Raw genomic sequence first — 25,069 nt, 5'->3', positions numbered from 1 at the left:
AGTGAGTGGGAGGAAAGTAGAACTTGATGAGGTAACTGTACCTGCTCCCTTATTGGAAAGTAGTTCATCATAGAAATCTGTTCCTGTGACTACTAGACCAATTAGTGAGGAAGCTAATGATGATGATCATGTAACTTCAGATCAAGTTACTACCGAACCTCGTAGGTAAACCAGAGTGAGATCCGCACCAGAGTGGTACGGTAATCCAGTTCTGGAGGTCATGTTACTTGACCATGACGAGCCTACGAATTATGAGGAAGTGATGATGAGCCCAGATTCCGTGAAATGGCTTGAGGCCATGAAATCTGAGATGAAATCCATGTATGAGAACAAAGTATGGACTTTGATTGACTTGCCTAATGATCGGCGAGCCATTGAGATTAAATGGATCTTCAAGAGGAAGACGTACGCTGATAGTAGTGTTACTATCTACAAAGCTAGAATTGTCGCAAAAAGGTTTTCGACAAGTTCAAGGTGTTGACTACGATGAGAGTTTCTCACTCGTATCTATGCTTAAGTCTGTCCGAATCATGTTAGCAATTGCCTCATTTTATGAAATCCGGCAAATGGATGTCAAAACTGCATTCCTGAATGGATTTCTGGAAGAAGAGTTGTATATGATGCAGTCGGAAGGTTTTGTCGATCCAAAAGGAGCTAACAAAGTGTGCAAGCTCCAGCGATCCATTTATGGACTGGTGCAAGCCTCTCGGAGTTGGAATAAACGCTTTGATAGTATGATCAAAGCATATAGTTTTATACAGACTTGTGGTGAAGCCTGTATTTACAAGAAAGTGAGTGGGAGCACTACATCATTTCTGATAAGTATATGTGAATGACATATTGTTGATCGGAAATAATGTAGAATTATTCTGCAAAGCATAAAGGAGTGTTTTGAAAGAAGTTTTTCAAAGAAAGACCTTGGTGAAGCTGCTTACATATTAAGCATCAAGATCTATAGAGATAGATCAAGACGCTTGATAAGTTTTTTCAATGAGTACATACCTTGACAATATTTTGAAGTAGTTCAAAAATGGAACAGTCAAAGAAAGAGTTCTTGGCTGTGTTACAAGGTGTGAAATTGAGTAAGACTCAAAGCCCGACCACGACAGAAGATAGAAAGAGAATGAAAGTCATTCCCTATGCCTCAGCCATAGGTTCTATAAAGTATGCCATGCTATGTACCAGATCTATTGTATACCCTACACTGTGTTAAGCAAGGGCGTACAATAGTGATCTAAGAGTAGATTACTGGACAGCGGTCAAAATTATCCTTAGTGGAATAAGGAAATATTTCTCAATTATGGAGGTGAAAAAAGGTTCGTCGTAAAAAGTTACGTCGATGCAAGTTTTGACACAGATCTGGATGACTCTAAGTCTCGATCTAGATACATATTAAAAGTGGGAGCAATTAGCTAGAGTAGCTCCGTGCAGAGCATTGTAGACATAGAATTCGCAAAATACTTATGGATCTGTATGTGACAGACCCATTGACTAATATTATCTCACAAGCAAACCATGATCACACCTTAGTACTCTTTGGGTGTTAATCACATAAACGATGTGAACTAGATTATTGACTCTAGTAAACCCTTTGGGTATAGGTCACATGACAATGTGAACTATGGGTGTTAATCACATGGTGATGTGAACTATTAGTGTTGAATCACATGGCGATGTGAACTAGATTATTGACTCTAGTGCAAGTGGGAGACTGAAGGAAATATGCCCTAGAGGCAATAATAAAGTTATTATTTATTTCCTTATATCATGATAAATGTTTATTATTCATGCTAGAATTGTATTAACCGGAAACATAATACATGTGTGAATACATAGACAAACAGAGTGTCACTAGTATGCCTCTACTTGACTAGCTCGTTAATCGAAGATGGTTATGTTTCCTAACCATGAACAAAAGAGTTGTTATTTGATTAACGGGATCACATCATTAGAAGAATGATGTGATTGACATGACCCATTCCATTAGCTTAGCACCCGATCGTTTAGTATGCTGCTATTGCTTTCTTCATGACTTATACATGTTCCTATGACTATGAGATTATGCAACTCCCGTTTGCCGGAGGAACACTTTGTGTGCTACCAGACGTCACAACATAACTGGGTGATTATAAAGGAGCTCTACAGGTGTCTCCAAAGGTACATGTTGAGTTGGCGTATTTCGAGATTAGGATTTTTCACTCCGATTGTCGGAGAGGTATCTCTGGGCCCTCTCGGTAATGCACATCACATAAGCCTTGCAAGCATTGCAACTAATGAGTTAGTTGTGAGATGATGTATTATGGAACGAGTAAAGAGACTTGCCGGTAATGAGATTGAACTAGGTATTAAGATACCGACGATCGAATCTCGGGCAAGTAACATACCGATGACAAAGGGAACAACGTATGTTGTTATGCGGTCTGACCGATAAAGATCTTCGTAGAATATGTGGGAGCCAATATGAGCATCCAGGTTCCACTATTGGTTATTGACTGGAGACGTGTCTCGGTCATGTCTACATTGTTCTCGAACCCGTAGGGTCCGCACGCTTAAGGTTTCGATGACAGTTATATTATGAGTTTATGAGTTTTGATGTACCGAAGGAGTTCGGAGTCCCGGATGAGATCGGGGACATGACGAGGAGTCTCGAAATGGTCGAGACGTAAAAATCGATATATTGGAGGACTATATTCGGACATCGGAAAGGTTCCGAGTGATTCGGGTATTTTCGGAGGTACCGGGGAGTTACAGGAATACAAGGAAGAAGCCATGGGCCTTAATGGGCCTTAGTGGAAAGGACCAGGAGGTGGCGCGCGCCCCTCCCAAGCCCAGTCCGAATTGGACAAGGGGTTTGGGGCGCGGCCCCTCTCTCCCTTCCTTCCCCTCTTCCCCCCTTTCCCCCCTTCTCCTAGTTGGACTAGGAAAGGAGGAAACCTACTCCAACTAGGAGTAGGAATCCTACTCCCTGGCGCGCCCCTCCTAGGGCCAGCCTCCTCCCCTTGATCCTTTATATACGGGGGCAGGGGGCACCCCTAGACACGCAAGTTGATCCACGTGATCATATTCTTAGCCGTGTGCGGTGTCCCCTTCCACCATAATCCTCGATAATATTGTAGCGGTGCTTAGGCGAAGCCCTGCGATGGTAGAACATCAAGATCGTCACCACGCCGTCGTGCTGACGGAACTCTTCCCCGACACTTTGCTGGATCGGAGTCCAGGGATCGTCATCGAGCTGAACGTGTGCTAAACTCGGAGGTGCCGTAGTTTCGGTGCTTGATCGGTCGGGCCGTGAAGATATACGACTACATCAACCACGTTGTGCTAACGCTTCCGCTGTCGGTCTACAAGGGTACGTAGATCACACTCTCCCCTCTTGTTGCTATGCATCACCATGATCTTGCGTGTGCGTAGGAAATTTTTTGAAATTACTACGTTCCCCAACAAATACGTGGTACTAGGGGTCACCTAACGCAGTGCTACGCGTTACACACACAGCGGGAAAATATCCGAGAATATTTTACGGGCTCTGGGCAATTATCGGACAGGCGATCCGGAGGGGAAGGTTTCAAGTTCACTGTATTGGGGGCATGTGACAGGTATGTGGATGGCGTATTCGGATTGGTCTAATTTTTCTGATGGTTTTTCTTATATAAATTATTTTCATCAGAGTTATGGTGGAATTTATATGATTTTTCAAAGTTTTATCGATTTTCTGAAATTTTCGGAAATTGTTTTAATCCGAATATTAAAATCTTAAGTGCAGTCAACTCAGTCAACCTTTGACTATTCAACAAGGACAGTGTGGCCCGCATGTCATTGTTTCATTAAGTACAAATTAGTAAACTACTAAAGTAGGTAACCTAATTAGTACTACTACCTAATTCTCTACCTACTAATAAACCACCGATTGTTTCTGGTCGTACGTCGTGGCAGTCTCGCAGAAAAGTCCCTGAGGTTTTTAGTATTCAACCCGCAGTCCTTTCTTAAGTGAGAAAACGTTTCGTTCAGCCATTTTGCAAATAAATCCCTACAGTTTATGGTATTCAACTCACGATCCTTTTAAGTTAAAAAAAATCAGAAACCCACGCGAGAACGGGCTCTCCTCTCTCTCTTCCTCACCTCCCGATCCCAGCCGCCAGGAGCCCCACCCCACGCAGCGGTCGATCCGGTGCCGCGCCGGCGAACCGGCCGGCGATCCGGAGGAGCTCGCGGCCAGGTTGGTGGCCGGGGGCCCCGGCGGCGTCGGCGGACCAAGAGGAGGAGGAGGAGCGGGCCTGGGCGGACCGGGAGGAGGAGGAGGACGCGGGGAGGGGGAGGAGGAGGACGCGGGCCGGGGCAAACCGGGAGGAGGAGGAGGACGCGGGGAGGGGGAGGACACGGGCCTGGGCGCCATGCCGGTGGTCGTCGCGGTGCTAGCCGAGCCCGGCGCGTCACCGGCCGCGCTCGTCCATGCGGCGGCCACGGCGGGGAGCTTTGCTTGCGGCATAGAGGATGGCGCGTGGGCCGTGCTTGCTGTTGGCGCCATGGGGCACCTTACGCGGCTCCCCGCCCACCCGCACGACAAGGTCTGCTTCCTTCACTTGCTTGTTTCCTTCATTTCGTGTATGCCTGCTCGGTTTGGGGGCTCCAAAACTCTATCGGGTTGAAAATTGAACTATAGATGAAAAAGAGACAATGCTAACTTAATGAATGTTTTGTTTTGGGAATTAGTCTGTACATTGGCCACAACCGGATCCACAGGAAAGAGGTGCTCGAGATGGAGAACATCCATATTGAGGTGCGAGGTCGATACCAACGCGGTCCTGGGAGGCGTGCACGAGATCAAAGGCAGGGAGCTCCGGAAGGCAGATGGCGGCATCACCTCACTCTCTAAATTTACACTTATCTAGAATCCAGTGCTTCATGACCATGGCAATATTGGCTTGACAAAAACGATATATAAAGTACTCCCTCCGTCCCAAAATTCTTGTCTTAGATTTGTCTAGATACCGATGTACCTAATACTAAAATGTGACTTGATGCATCCGTATTTAGACAAATCTAAGACAAGAATTTTGGGACGGAGGGAGTAGTATCTATCTTCTTTTCAGTTGTATGAATTTGGAACTGAATTCTAATGGCATACAGTTGTATGACGTGCTTTGATTATGCTCAAAACTGTTCATTCCAATACGTGATCAGAGTGCAGATTATATAACAACAACCAGGAACTACCATACAATCTTCATATGACACATTTCACCTATGAGTATGAAGATCCGTGACAAGCTACATGCTCAACTGTTGCTTTCTACTCCCTCCGTTCCTAAATATTTGTTTTTCTAGAGATTTCAACAAGTGACTACATGCGGAGCAAAATGAGTGAATCTATACTCTAAAATATGTCTATATACATCCGTATGTGGTAGTCCATTTAAAATCTCTAGAAAGACAAATATTTTGGAACGGAGGGAGTATGATCTTACTTGATCATGTACTTTATAAATCTCTGATGCCAAATGAGGTGTTATATATTTTTCTAATATTATGCCTCATTTAGGCAAGAGCAATCATGAGGCCTTATATGCTTATCTATCTCATCCATTGATGATCTCTTTCGAGGAACAGAAGGACTTCTTGTTCATTTAGAGAGGTAAGAATAACATTCAGCACACTTTCCTGACTGAGTGAAATTGATATTAGAGGTAGGATCTACATTTATACTTGGATGGTTGGATGCACAAACCTCTAACCGCATCAGTGAACTACAGTGTCATTTTTCTGGCCCTGTAAAATTCTAATTATGCATATCAGTGCGACATGTGCATGCTGTAATTTTATATTCAGGTCTAATATGCTCGCTACCATGTTGGTCTTCTGAAGCCTTCATCTGTGCAGGATCAATCTTTTGATTTTGGTACTTAATAAACTAAATCTTGAGCATTGGAGGAGGTAGCCCCTGGACTGGTGAAGATGCAAATGGGGACACGAGGAGGTTCATGGTGGTTCCAGGCTCATCTCTTTGGTGAGCAGCAGTGCGCTACGTTGGACAGTTACCAAGGCTGGACGGAGGTGTGCTCGTGCGGCCGGACGGTGTCGTCCTGGTCGAGCAGATCGCCGTACCAAGGCTGCCTGCCGGACTCCAATTCCCTACCGCTGTCAAGCTCTAGATCAAGCTCCACATGGACCTGTCTATCCGTGCGATACTGCGTTTCCTCTGGTGGCCGTCTGTTCCGCTTGGCGTTTCGTCTGGATCTGAGAGGATAAGGCCTCAAGGAGGGAGATGGGGAGGTTCATGGAACCATGGAAGTTTTCAGATGAGATTAGTTGAAAGAAAAGGGAAATTTCCCATGCTGCCATGCGAGAGTCAGAGGTGGGTGAGTTCCCTGATCCCCGGCTGTAGCAACATTGGCCACCACTCTATGCGCATCTGTGCCGCGAAAATCAGATTTCATGTAGGTAACAAGCATACTTTCCTCTTTTCATCTGGTCTAGAAATATGGTGCGAATGCATGGCTATGCTTTTGATTTTTCCTCCTATGCATTGACTTGATAAGTATAGAGCCTAATGAGCACTGATGACCAGCGATGCCATAACATAAGAATTTATATGCCATCTCGATGGTCATGGTTTCTTCAGCATATATAGTATACTATGTAATTATCTGTGCAACCAAGTTAACTGTATAAGAGCCATTAAATATATCTTTAGACTTGCACAGAAGTAATTCTTGTTAAACTGTTGTTTGGTGATTGTGTCTCTTGCAGCCAATTTCTAGAAGACCAAGTTAACTGTGTAAGAGCCATTAAATATATCTTTAGACTTGCATAGAAATAATTCTTGTTAAACTGTTGTTTGGTGATTGTGTCTCTTGCAGCCAATTTCTAGAAGATTCATTACATGAATAATCCAAGTTCCTTTTACTATTCTGGCTGTAGCAGACTATCCTGCCTTTTTGTAATTGTAGAATTACTAAGTTCATGTTGACTAAGGACCTATTCCGGATGCTTGCAAATTGTTAGAATTTCATCGCTCTTCATTTTCCCCAGCATTTGCTGTGTCCTGTAGGTTTCATAGCTTTCTGGGTATAAACTACATGCACCTAGCAGTAGATTATTTCTTAAGATTAATCAATCAATGTTGCACACACACACACACACATTGTTGGCATAAATTGGTGCACAGTATTGTGGCTGACTTCTGGCAGAAAGTTTGGTCCTAAATCCGAAATTCGTTGGTGGACTTATAGCAATCCATTGCGACATAATCTTGGATGAAGTTATGTTTTGATCAAATTATGATTTTCTGACTGTAGTATATATAAATTACAAATAGCTAATCTGAGCTATTCATGGTTGGATAGGTTTCTATCAATCATTATTTTCTTCTCCGTCATAAAAATATTTCTCTTCTCAGTTATGTTGAGGTGAATGTAGCTGATGGTCACACTTTATCAATATAGGCGTATCAAGCAGATTGTGAAGAAAATGTACCTGAAGATGGTTCCTCAATATGAGAATCCGATTAACATTGTCTTCAAGAATTAAGGCAAATTGTTTGTATGTCATTAATCCTCTCCTGTGAAGATTCAGAATCATAAAAGATAGTATTCAGGTACGTGTACGTCCGCTCGAACGCAATCACATTCCGGAATAGTGACTTGCTGGAGTCGTTGAGCTCTAGCTGTGGGATCAACAGCAGCTCAAGTCTAGGAAGCTCGTCACCATCTTCCTTAAATTTCACTGACCGATGTTCTAGCTATTTTATAGGTACAGATGGACAGGCTTCATGTTCAGGAATTTGACACACACGGTGGAGATTTAATGGACTAACTACCTTTTTTTAGGTACCATCATGGTTAATTACCGACACGTGTAGTTATTGGCTGCATTCTATTAGACATACAGAGAGCCACACTGAAAAATTTCTATTTAGAGGAAGAAGTGGGCACAAGTAGACTGGAAAAACACAAAACAGCGGGAGATGTCATGTTCAGCAGCGACAACACCATTGCTCTTCATGTTTTAAGTTAAACCTGTATTACTTCAGAATGATTAGTCAAAGATCGGTGATTGTTAGAGGCCTGAAGTTAATGTGAGAGGAAGGAGCATGAGTGGTCTTTTCAGTACAGTATTTTTTCCTTACTCGCATAGGTTGTCAAGGATTGTTCTATCCGTCTCAGAGAAATGTGTTCAAAGTGAATTCTTCTCAGGACTGAGACTTATTTTACAGTAATAACTTACATAAGCCCTTCGGTTGATTGGTTCAATGGCTGCAATCTAGAAGCTTTATGAGATTTCCCAAGTATCATTTTCTGAAAAAAGGTCATGCTGTATAAGGTAAGAACAACATAGAGAATTGATAGTAACCAAACTAATTGCCTTGCTATTGATTACAACATACTCCCTCCGTCATGTATTATATTATAGTTATGGGATGTGTTTCTATGCTACTTGGAGAAAAACACAAACTGATGATACCGAGTGCCTTGCTACTAATTAGATTATACTTTCGTTATTGAATGTGTTCCTGCGCCATCCTGAATAAATAGAAACTTCAGATACAATGACCTGGGTACGTGAGCCACATCGTTCTCTTTTGAATCTCCCCTTTAGATATAGTCCGCAAGATAAAAAATTAGACACATTTTTTTTCTATAGCAACGCAAACGCAATGACGGTGCCATTGGCCGGCCGCCGGCCTCGACTAACACAACAAGGGAGGATGCCCGGTGCCATTGGCCGGCCGCCGGCCTCGACTAACACAACAAGGGAGGATGCCCTAGATCAAATGCTCATGCATATGGGCCTTGGCAAGGATGTTGGGCAGATGTGTAGTAGGAGGCCATGGTCGCATTAGGTCTATCCGATTCCGACGACCTTCTCGAGACAGACTGTCATGCCCTATCATCGTGGTGACAGTCAGGCTTTTTTTTTCGGGAACAGTCAGGCTTCATTGTGGGGCTAGGATGGATCCCTGGTAAAGAAAAAAAAGGTATCAAGCAAGGGACGATTGTATTCCCGTTGCAACGCACGGGCCATTTTCCTAGTAGTACTACAAATTAGTGCATGGCCGGCCACACATCGAGCCACGGCTGTGTTGCCATGGCAACTCGCATAGGCGCAAATTCACGGCCATTAGCAGTAGTAGCAAGCAACGGTGTAGCCGCAGTATAGGAGCAGCGGCGCAAGCGTAGCTAGCAGCAACAATGGAAGAGCAGCAGTAGAAAGCAAGAGCAGCAGTGCAGTAATCAACAGCAGCAGGCACGCCAAGGCAGCTTCAACAGAAGGCGAGCGGGGGTTCGACGCGCGCGCACGTGGGCTGGCGTAGCGAGCCAGCAACAGCAGCAGCGGCAGTGCCGCAAGCAGCGTGCGGCCGCGGCAGCGCAGGGTAGCAGCAGTTGCGACAGCAGGCGGGCGAGCCGGGCGCGCGGACGGGTGCCGGCAGGGGAGTCCAGGGCGCGCACGGGGTGGCCGGGGCTTGAGCGCAGCCACGGCGGCTACGTTCAGGGGGCATCTAATGTGATGGACTCGAAGGGATCAGGCGGAAATCGACGCGGTGCTCACCGGGAAGGGCGCAGGCGAACTCGAGAGGGGTTGGGGATGGCCCGGAGTAGCGGATCGACGGCGAGGTGCGGCGGCTGTGACGGTGAGGAAGTTGATCGTGGCATCTTCTTGGGGCCTCCAGGTGCGAATGGAGTAGTTGACGAGGACGAGCGCGGCGCGACGGAGCTCCTGGACACACCGGTGAGATGAGAGGCGGTCGGTGGCCGCGGGATCGATGCGGCGACGGCGACGACCGGGTTGGGTGCCTCTCCAGATCGAGGAGGAGAGCGAGGGGGAGAGGGGGGTAGTGGCTAGGGTTTGACCGAGGTCGCAGGGTCGGTCTTGTAGGCGGCGAGGAGGGCGCCGATGGCCGGCACGTGGTCACGGCCGGCGGATGGCCGCCACGGCCCCCGCCTCCACTGTAGCGAGAGGAAGGGGATGCCCCATGCGGGCTGGACTGGTTGTACGTGTTGAGTTGAAGCCCAATAGTGCAATGCATCCCTAACCTTTTCATTTTTATTTGAATCATTGCACCACTGTTTGCATTTTATTTAATTTCAAATGAATTTTATTGCTCATGAAACTTGTCACATAATTACTTCGCAATGTTTTGGATCTACCCATAAAGTTCAGAGGCATTTTGAAATCATCTGAATTATGTTTGAATTTAAATGGCCCTCATAAGTGGTGTTGATCCTCTGTTTTAATTGCTAGGGACATTTTGGGCAACCAAAAGGAGTTGGAGTTATTTTTACCAATACTAGGGGATTATTTAGAAAATTTTAAACATTTTTGTTTTGTATTTTGAAGAAATATTATTTTGACTTTGTTTTAAATTTTGAATTTGAACTTGGTTTGGATCAAAGTGACGTTTAGCAATTAATTGCAATGACATGGCACTATTAGCGTATGATTACTGTAGCTGAACTACTAGGGTGTTACAAATATCCTCCACTACAAGGAATCTCGTCCCGAGATTTAAGAGGTGGAGCAAGGGGAAAATATTTGGTTACGAAATTCTATCGAGTCTTCTCGGTCTTGGATGCTCTTCTTGAAGAGGTCAGTCCATTACGTTGATGTCTTCCTTTCTCTGCTTCCGGTCATTATGATGAAGTCGCCATCCTTTCTTCGGGATCTTCATCGAACTTACGAAAGGGATATGGGGAAAGACTATAGGGAGAATGTCTGCAAGGACTGGTTTTCGATAGTTATCTCAGGGAATAAGGTACAAGGTATCTCTCGAGTTGAAACTGGGGGGAATTGTCAAGAGCAATATAAGATGGTACAAAACTTTTCGAACCGGTAAGCAATCGTTCGATGTCTAAACTAGAGTGTGAAAAGGGCTCAGAGCAACCGGGAAGAATATTGTATATGATGCCATAATAGATCTCTAGTAAGGCGGCTCGTGAATTACATATGAAGCCAAACATGAGGAATAACTTCGGAGGCAGGGGTGTACAGGAGAGTCAGGTTTCCATCCTATGGAGCTGTGGGTTATGGGCCCACCATGTGGGTTAAAAGTAGAAGTGGCGCTGACATTTTGCACGATCATGATAGCAAGGCATGTTAGAGGATGGCCTGGTAGTTATGTCGGCAACAACATTGATACCAGGGGCGAGGGACGAAGAGAACCATTTTCCTGCTCGTTAAACGAGGCGGACCAATAGGCAAAGTTCTCATCCATCGGTGGTTACCGGGATGTCATCAACAATAGTAGGAGGGTCGTACTGGCAGAGTTGTACACCGAGGTGCTTGCATTAGCGGGGAATTGTCACTGCTCATATAAGTCAGATTACAAGGAAGGTTAAACAAAACATTGGAAAGGTAATGTGATTAGTATACTAATCAGAACAATGGAAAGGAAAATGTGTATACCTGAGTATCAAGAGTATATCTTTCCCATCCATGACAGGACAACAAGCGGATAACCAATTAGGTAAAGGGGCGAGTAAATCCATGATGTTAACCATACAATGGTGTTTGGATAATTGATCAAGAAACATATAGTTTTGTGCTTCAAATGTTCTTGTTGAAGATCGAAATTCCACAGACATGCTTCGAGATAGCATTGGCATGGTCTTTAAGCAAAGATCAGACTGTGGACACACAAAGGATCCATCAGGAACAACTCATGGAACAAGTCTTACAATTTCCTCATGGAAGAATGGCTAACCTTGTTAAAAAGGAAACTATAACAATAGGTCCCCTGGTCTGGTGTGCTAGGCATGACATCACCTTACCAGTTCATATAAAGACCAATGTTATGACTCTTGGAAATATGTTCCAACCATCATATCTAACCGAGATTCAGATCTGATTGGTGTTAGGATACCTCAGACTCATGATGTCTGAGAAGGAAGGGGTGCAACACAATTTGACGAGATGGCGTTGTAAGATTCTCGAGAAATGAACTATGGAAGCAAGTTCCGAAACATGAGTTCATCATTAAACCAAGGAGAGGATGAGGAGGTAGCTGATGAACTCAGCGACAACTCATCGAGATTTCCAAAAGATGGATTTCCACAATTATGTGAACAAGGAGATAAAAATTTGCCAGACCACATGATAAATTGATGTATTCTTGAGGAAAACATACACAACTAAATATTGGTTGAAAGGTGCACCCGAAATATGGGCTGGGTTGCACAACCAACGTCGGAATGGAAAATTAGAAACCAACACACTAAATTGGAATGTTTGTCCATTAACTCTGAAGCAATAGGGTTGCTAGAGATATTAAATTCTCACAACAGAGTTCACTCAACACGCGGACCAAGAAAAGAATGGTGATGGTGAGAAGCATCATTGTATCAAGAATCCTTAAGAGGTGGTGAAATTCTCACGACATTCCTGACATCAAAGATGGAAATACTCCAATGTAAAGAAGAACAAAGGCTGGATAGCAAGGATCTCAAGGTATAACACAAAACACGAACAAGTTTGTGTTGGAGGGAAGGCAATAAAGTGATAGATGACAACATAAATCATCGAGGGCAAGGATGGTATTTCTCATCATGAATTCAATTGATATCCTAGAAGGAGTCAAAATGTTGATGATGATCACGACAATTTTTGTCGAGAGGATCCACGAAGAACCAATAGAACAACTACTGCATCAAGCAAAAGGAGTGTTGTAGCGAAAGATTATTGGAACCACGGATACGTCTCCAACTCGGAATCAAGCTTATTGTTCGAGGTGAAATGATATGACAAGTAAGAGCAACGTAAGCTTAGCTCATCGTCAAAAATTGTGCTCCAAAAAGAGGGATCAGGTAGCACATTTAAAAGTAGCATGATAATGATGTAGCCGATCAGGCTAGGAATGACTTGAAGGATTATTAAACTCATAAGCAACGAAGATTACTTAGAGTTATCGGACCGGAGTTCGGAATCGGTTCACTTACCGGTGTTCTTGAGCGAGTAACAACTCATAACTAATGAAAAATTGGAATCAGTGAAAAATAATAGCTGATGAAGAATTCATAAGATGCAACATAGTTCTTAGATATTCTCGAGATAATGCAGGGTAATACTCAAAGGAAGGTCAATATAGAGGTTGCAGAGATGTATTGATCTGCAGAAGACAAGTACTATAACTTGTCGGAGAAATGGAATTTAAAGGAGAACATGGTCGGAACCATGATCGCAAAAGGCCGGATCCCGGATATAAGAACTTATACCAACGGAATAATTAATTTAAGAGAAGCTTTAATGATAAGATCCACATCGTGTCCATGGGCATGAACACAAAGTTCAAGGTCGACTCCCACTTCTTCAATGCATAACCTTTCATTCACTGCTCTAGATAAAAATGATTTTAGTGTCAAAAACTACCTAGTGAATTACCAGAGGAGTATGACCAGTGAAAACTTTCGGGTTCACATAGATTAAGGAAGGCATAGGTTCGACCCATCCGAGCTTCTTAGAACATATACCATGAACTTCAGGAGTAAATAACACAAGCTCAAAAGTAGAGCATGGTTGACAAGAGTAGAGGATACAATTTACCAAAGGCATTATGTATCAGGTAAAGAACTCACAAGAATTTTGGTTGTGAAGGACACTGTCGGATAATAACCTGACAATGGGTATGGCGGTCCACAACGGGGCTGATGTGAGTATTGATACTCAATCAGAGGAAGAAGGAATGCCAACGCATCGGGTTATAGAAACAACTGACTAATTCAAAGCTTAGTGCAAAGAAATTATATGATTTCCAAATCAAGGGATCTGAAGCAATCGTTCGATCGAAAATTAATAAGTTCAATAGACTTAGAAGCACAACCGATTAAGTCATTGATTGGTCAAGAACCAGCTCATATCCAAACGACGTCTGGGACGGAAGGATAATCCTAGGATTCGACTGAAGATTGTGAACATTCACAACTTATTGAATCAATGGACTCAAAATGATAGTGACAAAGGATGCTGATAAGATTACTATACTTATGGGATTAACCATAATGCAAGCAAGCAAGGATTTCAAGAACAACAGGCTGTTGAGGATTTTCGAAAGATCAAATAGTATTTCGAAGGCTTATGTGAAACACCTTAACAACTGAGAATGAGCGGATACTTGATAAGTGCAAGGAATTATCCGTATGGGTATTCTTGTGGCAAAGAACTGTAAGGCAGTAAGCTCAAAGGATTCCCGGAACAACAGAGAGCAGTTCGTTGCACCTTGTAATATCAAGATCAATGGGATTGAATGCAAGAATGGCATGTGTATGCAGTTATCCATAAGGATATAATAGTGGTAGGGAATTTGCAAAGACGGTGGGCACAAGTGTCTCGAGAGAACATCATAGAGTATCTTTGAAATCTTCTGGCGCAGTAGGTGATCATCTGTGATAAGGGGCTCTGCGGGAGAAAGTAGTTACGAGAACTTAGAGTCAGATTTAGTAAAATCATTTAACCCGAATAGAAGAGAGATCAGAGTCCCGGAGTAAAGATCAAGGACTAAAATATCCTAATACCACCCAAATGGTGACGTGGGACCGTAAAACACACAACCATGTTAGTAAAAAGTTTTGCAATGTCTATACTCGACTTTGGCTAAGGAGTGTGGAAGGGGGATTCCTACAGGCAGTCGGCTCTGATACCAACTTGTGACGCCCCCGATTTAATCATACACTAATCATACACGCAAACGTGTACGATCAAGATCAGGGACTCACGGGAAGATATCACAACACAACTATACAAATAAAATAGGTCATACAAGCATCATATTACAAGCCAGGGGCCTCGAGGGCTCGAATACAAGAGCTCGATCATAGACGAGTCAACGGAAGCAACAATATCTGAGTACAGACATAAGTTAAACAAGTTTGCCTTAAGAAGGCTAGCACAAACTGGGATACAGATCGAAAGAGGCGTAGGCCTCCTGCCTGAGATCCTCCTAAACTACTCCTGGTCGCCGTCAGCGGGCTGCACGTAGTAGTAGGCACCTCCCGAGTAGTAGTAGCCGTCATCGACAGTGGCGTCTGGCTCCTGGGCTCCAACATCTGGTCGCAGAAATTGAGTATAGAAAGGGGGAAAAGAGGGAGCAAAGCAATCGTGAGTACTCATCCAAAGTACTCGCAAGCAAGGAGCTACACTACATATGTATGCATTGGTATCAAATGGAATAAGGGTATCATATGTGGACTGAACTGCAGAATGCCGGAATAAGAGGGGGATAGCTAGTCCTATCAAAGACTACGCTTCTGGCCACCTCCATCTTGCAGCATGTAGCAGAGAGTAGATGGTAAGTTCACCAAGTAGCATCGTGTAGCATAATCCTAACCGATGATTCTCCCCTCGTCGCCCTGTGAGAGAGCGATCACCGGTTGTATCTGGCACTTGGAAGGGTGTGGTTTATTAAGTATCTGGTTCTAGTTGTCATAAGGTTAAGGTACAACTCCAAGTCGTCCTGTTACCGAAGATCATGACTATTCGAATAGATTAACTTCCCTGCAGAGGTGCACCACATTTCCCAACATGCTCGATCCCCGTTGTCCGGACACACTTTTCTGGGTCATGCCCGGCCTCGGAAGATCAACACATCGCAGCCCTACCTAGGCACAATAGAGAGGTCTGCACGCCGGTCTAAATCCTATGGCGTAGGGGTCTGGGCCCATCGCCCTTTGCACACTTGCACGTTGCGAAAGCGGCCAGAAGCAGAACTAGCCCCCTTAATACAAGAGCAGGCTTACGGTCCAATCTGGCGCGCGCCGCTCAGTCGCTGACGTCACAAAGGCTTCGCCTGATACCACGATGTCGAGTGCCCATAACTGTCCCCGCGTAGATGGTTAGTGCGTATAGGCCAGTGGCCAGACTCAGATCAAATACCAAGATCTCGTTAAGCGTGTTAAATATCCGCGAGTGCCGACCAGGGCCAGGCCCACCTCTCTCCTAGGTGGTCTCAACCTGCCCTGTCGCTCCGCCACAAGGTAACAGTCGGGGGCCGTCGGGAACCCAGGCCCACCTCTACCGAGATGGAGCCACCTGCCCCTTCAGCCCCCATCTCCGAACAGTATCATAAATAATGCAAAAGTATAAAGTATAAAGTATATGCCCGTGATCACCTCCCGAAGTGATCATGACCCAGTAGTATAGCATGGCAGACGGACAAGAGTGAAGGGCCACTGATGGAACACTAGCATCCTATACTAAGCATTATGTTTGCTGGTAAAGGTATCAACAGTAGTAGCAAGGACAAGCTATGCATCAGGATAGGTAACGGAAAGCAGTAACATATTACACTACTCTAATGCAAGCAGTAGAGAAGAATAGGCGATATCTCGTGATCAAAGGGGGGGCTTGCCTGGTTGCTCTGGCAAGAAGGGTTCGTCGTTGATGTGGTCGATCATAGGGTTACCGACAGCGGTCTCAGGGTCTACCGGAAAGAAGTAACGAAGGGGGAACACAAATAAATAATAGAGCAATCAAAGCATAACATGGCAATACGTGGTACTAGGGGTCACCTAACGCAGTGCTACGCGTTACACACAGAGCGGGAAAATATCCGAGAATATTTTACGGGCTCTGGACAATTATCGGACAGGCGATCCGGAGGGGAAGGTTTCAAGTTCACTGTATTGGGGGCATGTGACAGGTATGTGGATGGTGTATTCGGATTGGTCTAATTTTTTTGATGGTTTTTCATATATAAATTATTTTCATCAGAGTTATGGTGGAATTTATATGATTTTTCAAAGTTTTATCGATTTTCTGAAATTGTTTTAATCCGAATATTAAAATCTTAAGTGCAGTCAACTCAGTCAACCTTTGACTATTCAACAAGGACAGTGTGGCCCGCATGTCATTGTTTCATTAAGTACAAATTAGTAAACAACTAAACTAGGTACCCTAATTAGTACTACGAATTAGCGCATGGCCGGCCACACATCGAGCCACGGCTGTGTTGCCATGGCAACTCGCATGGGCGCAAATTCATGGCCATTAGCAGTAGTAGCAAGCAACGGTGTAGTAGTAGGAGTAAGCAACATCAGCACTAAGCCGCAGTATAGGAGCAGCGGCGCAAGCGTAGCTAGCAGCAACAATGGAAGAGCAGCAGTAGAAAGCAAGACCAGCAGTGCAGTAATCAACAGCAGCAGGCACGCCAAGACAACTTCAGCAGAAGGCGAGCGGGGGTTCGACACGCGCGCATGTGGACTGGCGTAGCGAGGCAGCAACAGCAGCAGCGGCAGCGCCACAAGCAGCGTGCGGCCGTGGCAGCCCAGGGTAGCAGCAGTTGCGGCAGCAGGCGGGCGAGCCGGGCGCGCGGACGGGTGCCGGCAGGGGATTCCAGGGCGCGCACGGGGTGGCCGGGGCTTGATCGCGGCCACGGCGGCTACGTTCGGGGGGCATCTAATGCGATGGACTCGAAGGGATCAGGGGGAAATCGACGCGGTGCTCACCGGGAAGGGCGCAGGCGAACTCGAGAAGGGTCGGGGACGGCCCGGAGTAGCGGATCGATGGTGAGGTGCGGCGGCTATGACGGTGAGGAAGTTGATCGTGGCATCTTCTTGGGGCCTCCAGGTGCGAATGGAGTAGTTGACGAGGATGAGCACGGCACGATGGAGCTCCTGGACACATCGGTGAGATGAGAGGCGGTCGGTGGCCGCGGGATCGATGCGGCGACGGCGACGACCGGGTTGGGTGCCTCTCCAGATCGAGGAGGAGAGCGAGGGGGGAGGGGGGTAGTGGCTAGGGTTTGACCGAGGTCGCAGGGTCGGTCTTGTAGGCGGCGAGGAGGGCGCCGATGGCCGGCACGTGGTCAGGGCCGACGGATGGCTGCCACGGGCCCCCGCCTCCACTGTAGCGAGTGGAAGGGGATGCCCCATGCGGGTTGTACTGGTTGTATGTGTTGAGTTGAAGCCCAATAGTGCAATGCATCCCTAACCTTTTCATTTTTATTTAAATCATTGCACCACTATTTGTATTTTATTTAATTTCAAATGAATTTTATTGCTCATGAAACTAGTCACATAATTACTTCGCAATGTTTTGGATCTACCCATAAAGTTCAGAGGCATTTTGAAATCATCCGAATTATGTTTGAATTTAAATGGCTCTCATGAGTGGTGTTGATCCTCTGTTTTAATTGCTAGGGACATTTTGGGCAACCAAAAGGAGTTGGAGTTATTTTTACCAATACTAGGGGATTATTTAGAAAATTTTAAACATTTTTGTTTTGTATTTTGAAGAAATACTTTTTGACTTTGTTTTAAATTTTGAATTTGAACTTGGTTTGGATCAAAGTGACGTTTAATTGCGGTGACATGGCACCACTAGCGTATGTCATCGCAATATTTTTACCAATACTAGGGGATTACTGTAGCTGAACTACTAGGGTGTTACACCACATGTCAGTTACGCAACTACACCTGCAGTTAAGTCACTGAAACTTCTATTCGGCTCAGCGGGACACAGGTGGGTAGCTTCGGTTAATTAATTATACCTCCATCGCACCCCTTTTTAGTTCAAGAATGTGTGAAATGTAATGAAATCTGACATGTTTATATGAAATCCGATCGTGTATAAATGAATTTATTTCGATTAGTTCGAATTCCTGTATCACTGGCATTGGATGAACATGCAAAACAATATGTACTAGCATTATTCCCACGGTGATCATCTCGTTTGCAGCAGTTTCACATGTACTCCCTCCGGTCCTTTCTAGTCTGCATACAAGTTTTGTCTGCAATCAAAGTATCTCTACTTTGACCAATCTTATACAAAAAAGTATGCACTTTCACAATGTGCGAAGTAAAAAGGAATAGAAGGAGTACAAAGAGTTTGAGCAGGTTTTTAGCGTTTCTGTACATTGCAATCAAACACACAGGCCTGGCAATTCATAGAGAACATTCAAAACAATCGATGATTATGCATCTTAGTGACTCACATGTCAGAGGCAATATTTACTTCATAACTAAAGAATAAAGAAAAAATTGATCGACGCTGCTGACAGCAAGGGCGTCCCATTCAAAAATATCAAACGCATGTCTTGCTAAAATCAATGAGCAAAATTTGACAAGGTTGTCGTGGAATTGTCACGGCAGATGTCCTCTTGCAAGGACTTAGTCATGGAGCCATTGCAACTAGGAAGCTTAAAGGGGTTAATCGGGACAAAGGACACGAGAGGTTTATACTAGTTCAGCCCCTTACGGTGAAGGAAGGCCTACGTCTAGTTGGGTTGGTATTGCTTGAGGTTTCGATGACCAGGGAGCGAGATACGCTATGCCTGGCTCTCGATCAGTTGTTTTCTTGCCCTTAAGACGCCGATGGGTCGTCCCCTTATATACACGGGTTGACGCCCTGCGGCCTACAGAGTCCCGGCCGGCTCATAGACAGTCTCCGGCTCGGTGACTAGTTAATTCTACCTTATGACACAAGTCATGCCATCATGGCGGTTTACCACTATGGGCCTTAAGTCGCCTGTGGGCTTTAGACCCTTTATTGAACCGCCATCTTCATGCTTGATCTTGGGCTTCTTCTGATGAGTCCCTCTTTGCGTAACCCGGCCCCTCCTGGGCGGCTTACACAAATAGTTATATCCCCAACATTAGGCCCCAGATTGATTTGAACCGGTTCATGTCAATCTTAAAATACCTTAAGAAACAAGCCTTCAGTCTTCTTGTCTGCGCAAAGGTTTTAACCCGCCATGACGTCATCTTCTGGATCCGCGTTAACCCGTCGTGACATCATCTTCAATTAAATTCATATTTTACTCCATCATATCTTCCAACGGATCTTTGCCTTTACTGACCATTCCGAAAAACGAGGCGTCGGGGTCGCTGGATAATGATGTTCGGTCCCCTCGTTTCTTGCGCCGTCTCAGTCGGCCCTTCCTTATAAATAGGTGCGACCTAGGTCTTTCCCATTCTCCTTCCTCGGTCGTCTTCCTCCTCGCACTATTTCTCTGCCGCTCGAGCTCTGCCGCCGCCGCCACAGATTTCCTCGTCTTCTCCAACTCAGGCCGCTGCATCAACCTGACTTGACCAGAGAAACGCGACGAAACCCTGCAACAGCTCTGCATCCGTAAGTCATTTTCCTTCCCTGCTTTTAGATCTGCATTGCGGCCTCCCGAGTTCGTCGGTGTTCATCGCCGCCCGTTGCAAACCCTTGATAGTTTTCCTCCTCAGTGCTCCTTTTTGATCTTTAGACAGTTAGAACTACTACGGCGGCTGTTCCGCACCCATCTCGAATAGAAATAGATCTCATTTCCCTTGTTTAAAGGCCTCTTTCGAGTGTATGAACTTCTCTACACTGGTTTTAGGTCTAGAAATTTTTCTTTTTAGAACGATCGTTTGATCCAAAATAATAGCTGCAACTTGTGAAACCTGTTTGTTCCACACTTAGCCAAAAAACGGCATCTATCGACTCTGTTTCAGCCATAGTAGTTCATGTGACCGGTTTAAGATAATACTGACTGTCAGCACTGCCTGCTTTTGGCGACTTAAGACAATTTTCATCATCGTTAATACTTGCAGCTGTTTAAACATTATCACACAACCACCTGTATGTCATTAGGCCCCTACTTAAGCCACTATCTCAGACAACCCAATAATACTTATTCTCCGGGTTATAATCGGAAAATTTCCTTTATCTTGTTGTAGGCTTCAATTTACTCAATGGCACCCAAAGCCGTTAAACCTCCGATTACCTGCAACTGGGTCCCATCCATTGTTACGGAGAGCAAACTGTCAGAGTTTGTGAAGTCCGGCCATCTGCCCAAGAAGGACGTCATGTCTTATCGTGCTCCTGACCCGTCTGAAGAGAAACCTCAACCCAAGGAAGGGGAGGTGATCATTTTTACCGATCACATGAGCCGGGGATTTGCTCCTCCCGGTTCAAAATTCTTTAGAGACGTTTTGCACTTCTTTGACTTAAGACCTCAAGACATCGCGCCCAACTCCGTGTCAAATATCTGCAACTTTCAAGTTTTTTGTGAGGTTTACCTTGGAGAAGAACCCAGCCTACTCCTGTTCAGGGAATTGTTCTATTTGAACCGGCAGAATGAACGGGCCAACGGGCCCAGTCTGGAGCTTGGTGGCATATCGATTCAAAGGCGGAGAGACTGCCTGTTCCCTTATGCTGAATTGCCGAGTCATCCAAAGGACTGGAACCAGACATGGTTCTACTGCCAAGATACTTCTCCGGCTGGCGAAAATCCACTGCCCGGCTTCCGCGCATTGCGCCTTGAACCTACTCACCCGCTGCCGGATAAGTTGACAGCTATTGAACGCCTGCCACTCACCCCCAAAATCAAGAGGATTAAAGCTCTTTTAGGGAACGGCTTAGATGGCATTGACTTGGTCCGAGTCTGGATTGCTTGGAGAATAATTCTGTTAAGCCGCCGCCCCGGCTTAATGTGTAATTATTCAGGCGAGAAGAATGACCCTCAACGTCATAACCCTGACGACTTACCAGATGACGTAGTGGAAGCTACAACTCAGTCCTTGTTGAAAGAGGGCACAGTGAATAGTAATGCCTTTGGCTTACTACCTTTTTGCCAGAAGAACCCGGCCCCTGCAGTAAGTTTCCAGCCATCGGGTTATGTTTTATCATGTTAGGCTGTATTCTTATGCATAACCAGTTATAACCTTTTACAGGCAAATGATAGCTTCTGGAACACGCAATATGATCATGAAGCGGCCAAGACAGCCAGGGCGGCCAAGAGAGCCGAAAAGAAAACCACCAAGCCCACCACCTCAAGGAAAAGGAAGCCAAGCGCCTCTGAGCTGTTTCAGCTTGATGATACTGATGATAATGAGGAAGAGGTAACCTTTGAAATTCCCTTTCTCCTTTATTTCTACCTTACTGATGCTAACCTTCTTTCAGGAAGACACGGGCAACAGCCAACCCGTCGAGGAAGAGGTAATTGTAATCTCCTCCGACTCCGAGCTTCAGCCGCGTCAGAAAATTCGAAGAGTAACCCGAAAAGTAAGATTTTCACATCCTTTGGCTTACCAAGATCCTGACTTTCTTTTGAAGCGACAGAATTATGAGAGCCGGAGGCAGACCCGGACCAGCAAAGACGTGGAACTCTCCTCCGGCTTACCTGATGTGACCCGGAAACGCCAAACTGAGGTTATCTCCGATTTACACCTTCTTTTTCCTTTGGCAGGCTTCATTTGTTAGCCTCTCAATTATTCTGACTCCAACTATCAGGATATTTCACCTTCCTCCGGTGAGTCTATGCAGTCCAACATGCCAGCCTTCAAAACTGCTCCCGGGTAATATAAACTTGTTGTACCTTATGCTCTATTTTACTCATATTTGCTGTATTTAACTTGTCTACCTTTTCCACAGTGTGCAAGTAAAGCCCAGCAAAAGGGCAAAAAAGAATAAGCCGCCCCAAGAGCCGGTTGTGACTGAACCAGAGTTGGGCACAGCTACTCCTGATGCCTCTGCTCACGAGCCGCCGCCTCAACCGTCTCATGATGTTCCTATATCTTCCTTTGACCCGCCTACTGAACAAACCCTCAACGATTCTGGTAACCCGGAGGCTCCTAGCCCCGCCAAGGCAAATGATCAGGAAGTTGAAATTCTCAAGACTCAGTTTGTTGAGCCGGCACAGCCGTCTGCACTTGCCAAGTGTTCTAAAAAGGAATTGGTGGAACGCCGGAAGGCCAAGCTGGATGTCGCTGACTATACTCATTTGAGTATTGGAGAGATTGTCTCCGGCTATATCAATCAAGTACAAAGCAGCCGTGACCTGGAAATTGACATGGTGAAGCAGATACAGCAAAAATCTGAGGTATGACTTATACTAGCTTACTTTCTATCACACTTACTGTACCAGCCCCCAAGTCTATTGCTTATGAATAAATATGCTGTAGACTTAGAAAAATTGTTAGAGCTACTTATTCGGCTTAAAGAAAAAATAATTGAACCGGGTGTAACACAATACCTTTAACTTGTGATATACATTAGGCCCCAAGTGCCAAAAATCTTTGCTTGCAAGGTATTTGGGACTTAATATTCAAGACCGGCTTAATAATTTAGAAAGCTTCAGTATACATTAGCCCCCAAGTGTCAAGTATCTTTGCTTGCAAAGTGCTTGGGACTTAATAGTACTTACTGTAACTTTTACTACTATCTGGTGCAATGCAGGCCACCATAAGTAAATTTGAATTGGAGATTGCTAATTTGAAGAATCGCCTGGCAACCCAGGAAAGTGAAATTGAAAAGGCCAACTCCAAATTTGAATTCAGCTTCTCTGAACAAGAGAAGTTGAAGAAAAAATTTCAAGCAGAGAAGAAAACTTGGGCTGATGAAAAGGCCGCACTGGTGACCCGGGCCGAGACAGCAGAGGCATCGCTTGCGGAAGCAACAGCCGAACTGTCCGACTTAAAGCGCCAGATATCTTGAATGGTTTCAGCAATCTTCGGTGAGTGACTTATCCAAACCTTAAACACTGCAAAACTCCTTGAATGACCATTTCAGTTGTCTCCTCTAACTCACCTTATGCTTAATAACGCAGGCCCCAGGAGCACAAATCTTAAGCAGAACATGGTGATCAAGCTGAAGGCGGTTTATACTCTGGTGGAACAACTCTACACCGGGTCACAACGTGCTCTGGCCGTTGTGGCTTTATCAAACGATGTTCCTTATCTCCTGCAAGATGTGCTGAAGTGGCTTGTTGTGCTACCTCAGCGAATCCAAGAGTTAAGACGAGCATCTGCAAGAGCCGGAGCTATAGCCGCATTGAGCCGGGCCAAGGCGTGGCTTCCAGAACTAGACCCCGCTGACATTGCTCTTGGGTATCCAAGTTTAAAGGAAGATGGCACCATATTTAATGATAAGGATTTCACCTCCTGTGTGAAGGATATACGTCCGGTGGCTACTCTTATTGGGAACGATACTGACCTCACCAAGTGTTAGTCGGGTTATGACAAGGAGAACTGGAGAATCCCCATGCCACATTACGACAATGTCAGCTTGATCCCTCCAACCCGTAAGCACACCTTTGCTCCTGAAGTCGACCCAACCGGTTTAATAGATGATGAAGCTGAGTTTGAAGCCTTGAGTGGCATTGACTGGGCCTCATCATCCTTCCAGGACAGAGCAGCCGGCGGAGAGACGGAGAAGGATAACCCGGGGGCATCAAGTCAACCCCAAGAGTAGCTTGTTAGGCACCACCTGCTTATGTCATCGTAGAAAACAATGCATCATTCAGACTCGGGGAGTCTTGTAACAAAGTAAAAGGTACCTTGAGTTTTGCTATGCCTTTGCGCATGCTTATGGCCCTTAATACTTGCATAAGCCGCCGCCATTATTCTCTTTGTAGTTTGTATGAATCTGTTATGTCCTTTGCAAAAATACCTTGCATTGCCCCGTAGTGCTCACAGCTGTTTTTCCGGCTTATATAAACCAACCCCTGAGGGTAAACTTAACTCCTGAAAATTGGCACATATAAGTTCACCTGGTTCTTAACAACCTGATGTAACTAACATTAATTCTAGAAGACTGTAATGTATTCCATTGTATTTTCAAGAGGGTCACAAGATACCTAATGTTGGCACTTGTAAAATATGATGAACAAAATTCAAGGGTTTCTGATTCGAATACGATCAGTGACCCGTTCCAAAGGGGTTGAGCTAAGATTCGGATACGATCTGTTAGCCCCCAGTGGCTGTGGCGATGCCAATCAAGTGGGTATCGACAACTATGTTCTCTTTGGTTCGAATACGACCTATGTTTGAACAGGAAGCCCCCAAGTGACCATAAGAGTTGTTTAATGACGCTGATTCAAATACGATCCACTCAGACCCAAAAGGAGTTAAGCCATGATTCAGATATGATCAAGAAGCCCCCAAGTGGGTTTGGCAGTATGACGATCAAACGGGTATCGACAACTATGTTCTCTTTGGTTCGAATACGACCTATGTTTGAACAGGAAGCCCCCAAGTGATCAACGGCTAGATTCAGATATGATCATAAGCCGGACCAAAGGAAAGCCGGATTCAGATATGATCCGCTTCTCCTTGGTTATCTCCACCACCTGTCAAGGAAAAACACATAAACCTTTTTTGGGAGTGGAAAAAAGGAC

The 25,069-nt window shown here is 45.1% G+C and overlaps 2 long non-coding RNA genes across 2 annotated transcripts; one reads left to right on the top strand and one right to left on the bottom strand.

The window, feature by feature from the left end:
- The first annotated feature begins 5,536 nt into the window (after positions 1-5,536).
- On the top strand, positions 5,537-8,058 carry LOC123102890 (uncharacterized). Its single transcript, XR_006449459.1, has 4 exons — positions 5,537-5,632; positions 5,878-6,434; positions 7,443-7,594; positions 7,750-8,058. It is a non-coding gene; the product is annotated as an uncharacterized lncRNA (long non-coding RNA).
- A 36-nt stretch (positions 8,059-8,094) lies between these two features.
- Positions 8,095-9,913, bottom strand: LOC123102889 (uncharacterized). The gene is made up of 2 exons (XR_006449458.1): positions 9,547-9,913; positions 8,095-8,294 (listed from the first exon to the last, which is right to left on the bottom strand). It is a non-coding gene; the product is annotated as an uncharacterized lncRNA (long non-coding RNA).
- Between the last annotated feature and the right edge of the window lie 15,156 nt (positions 9,914-25,069).

The sequence above is a fragment of the Triticum aestivum genome, chromosome 5A (assembly GCF_018294505.1).
Source record: "Triticum aestivum cultivar Chinese Spring chromosome 5A, IWGSC CS RefSeq v2.1, whole genome shotgun sequence".
Classification (NCBI taxonomy): Eukaryota; Viridiplantae; Streptophyta; class Magnoliopsida; order Poales; family Poaceae; genus Triticum; species Triticum aestivum.
Note: the sequence above shows the minus strand (reverse complement) of the source record. Positions and strands in the feature narration are given on the sequence as shown.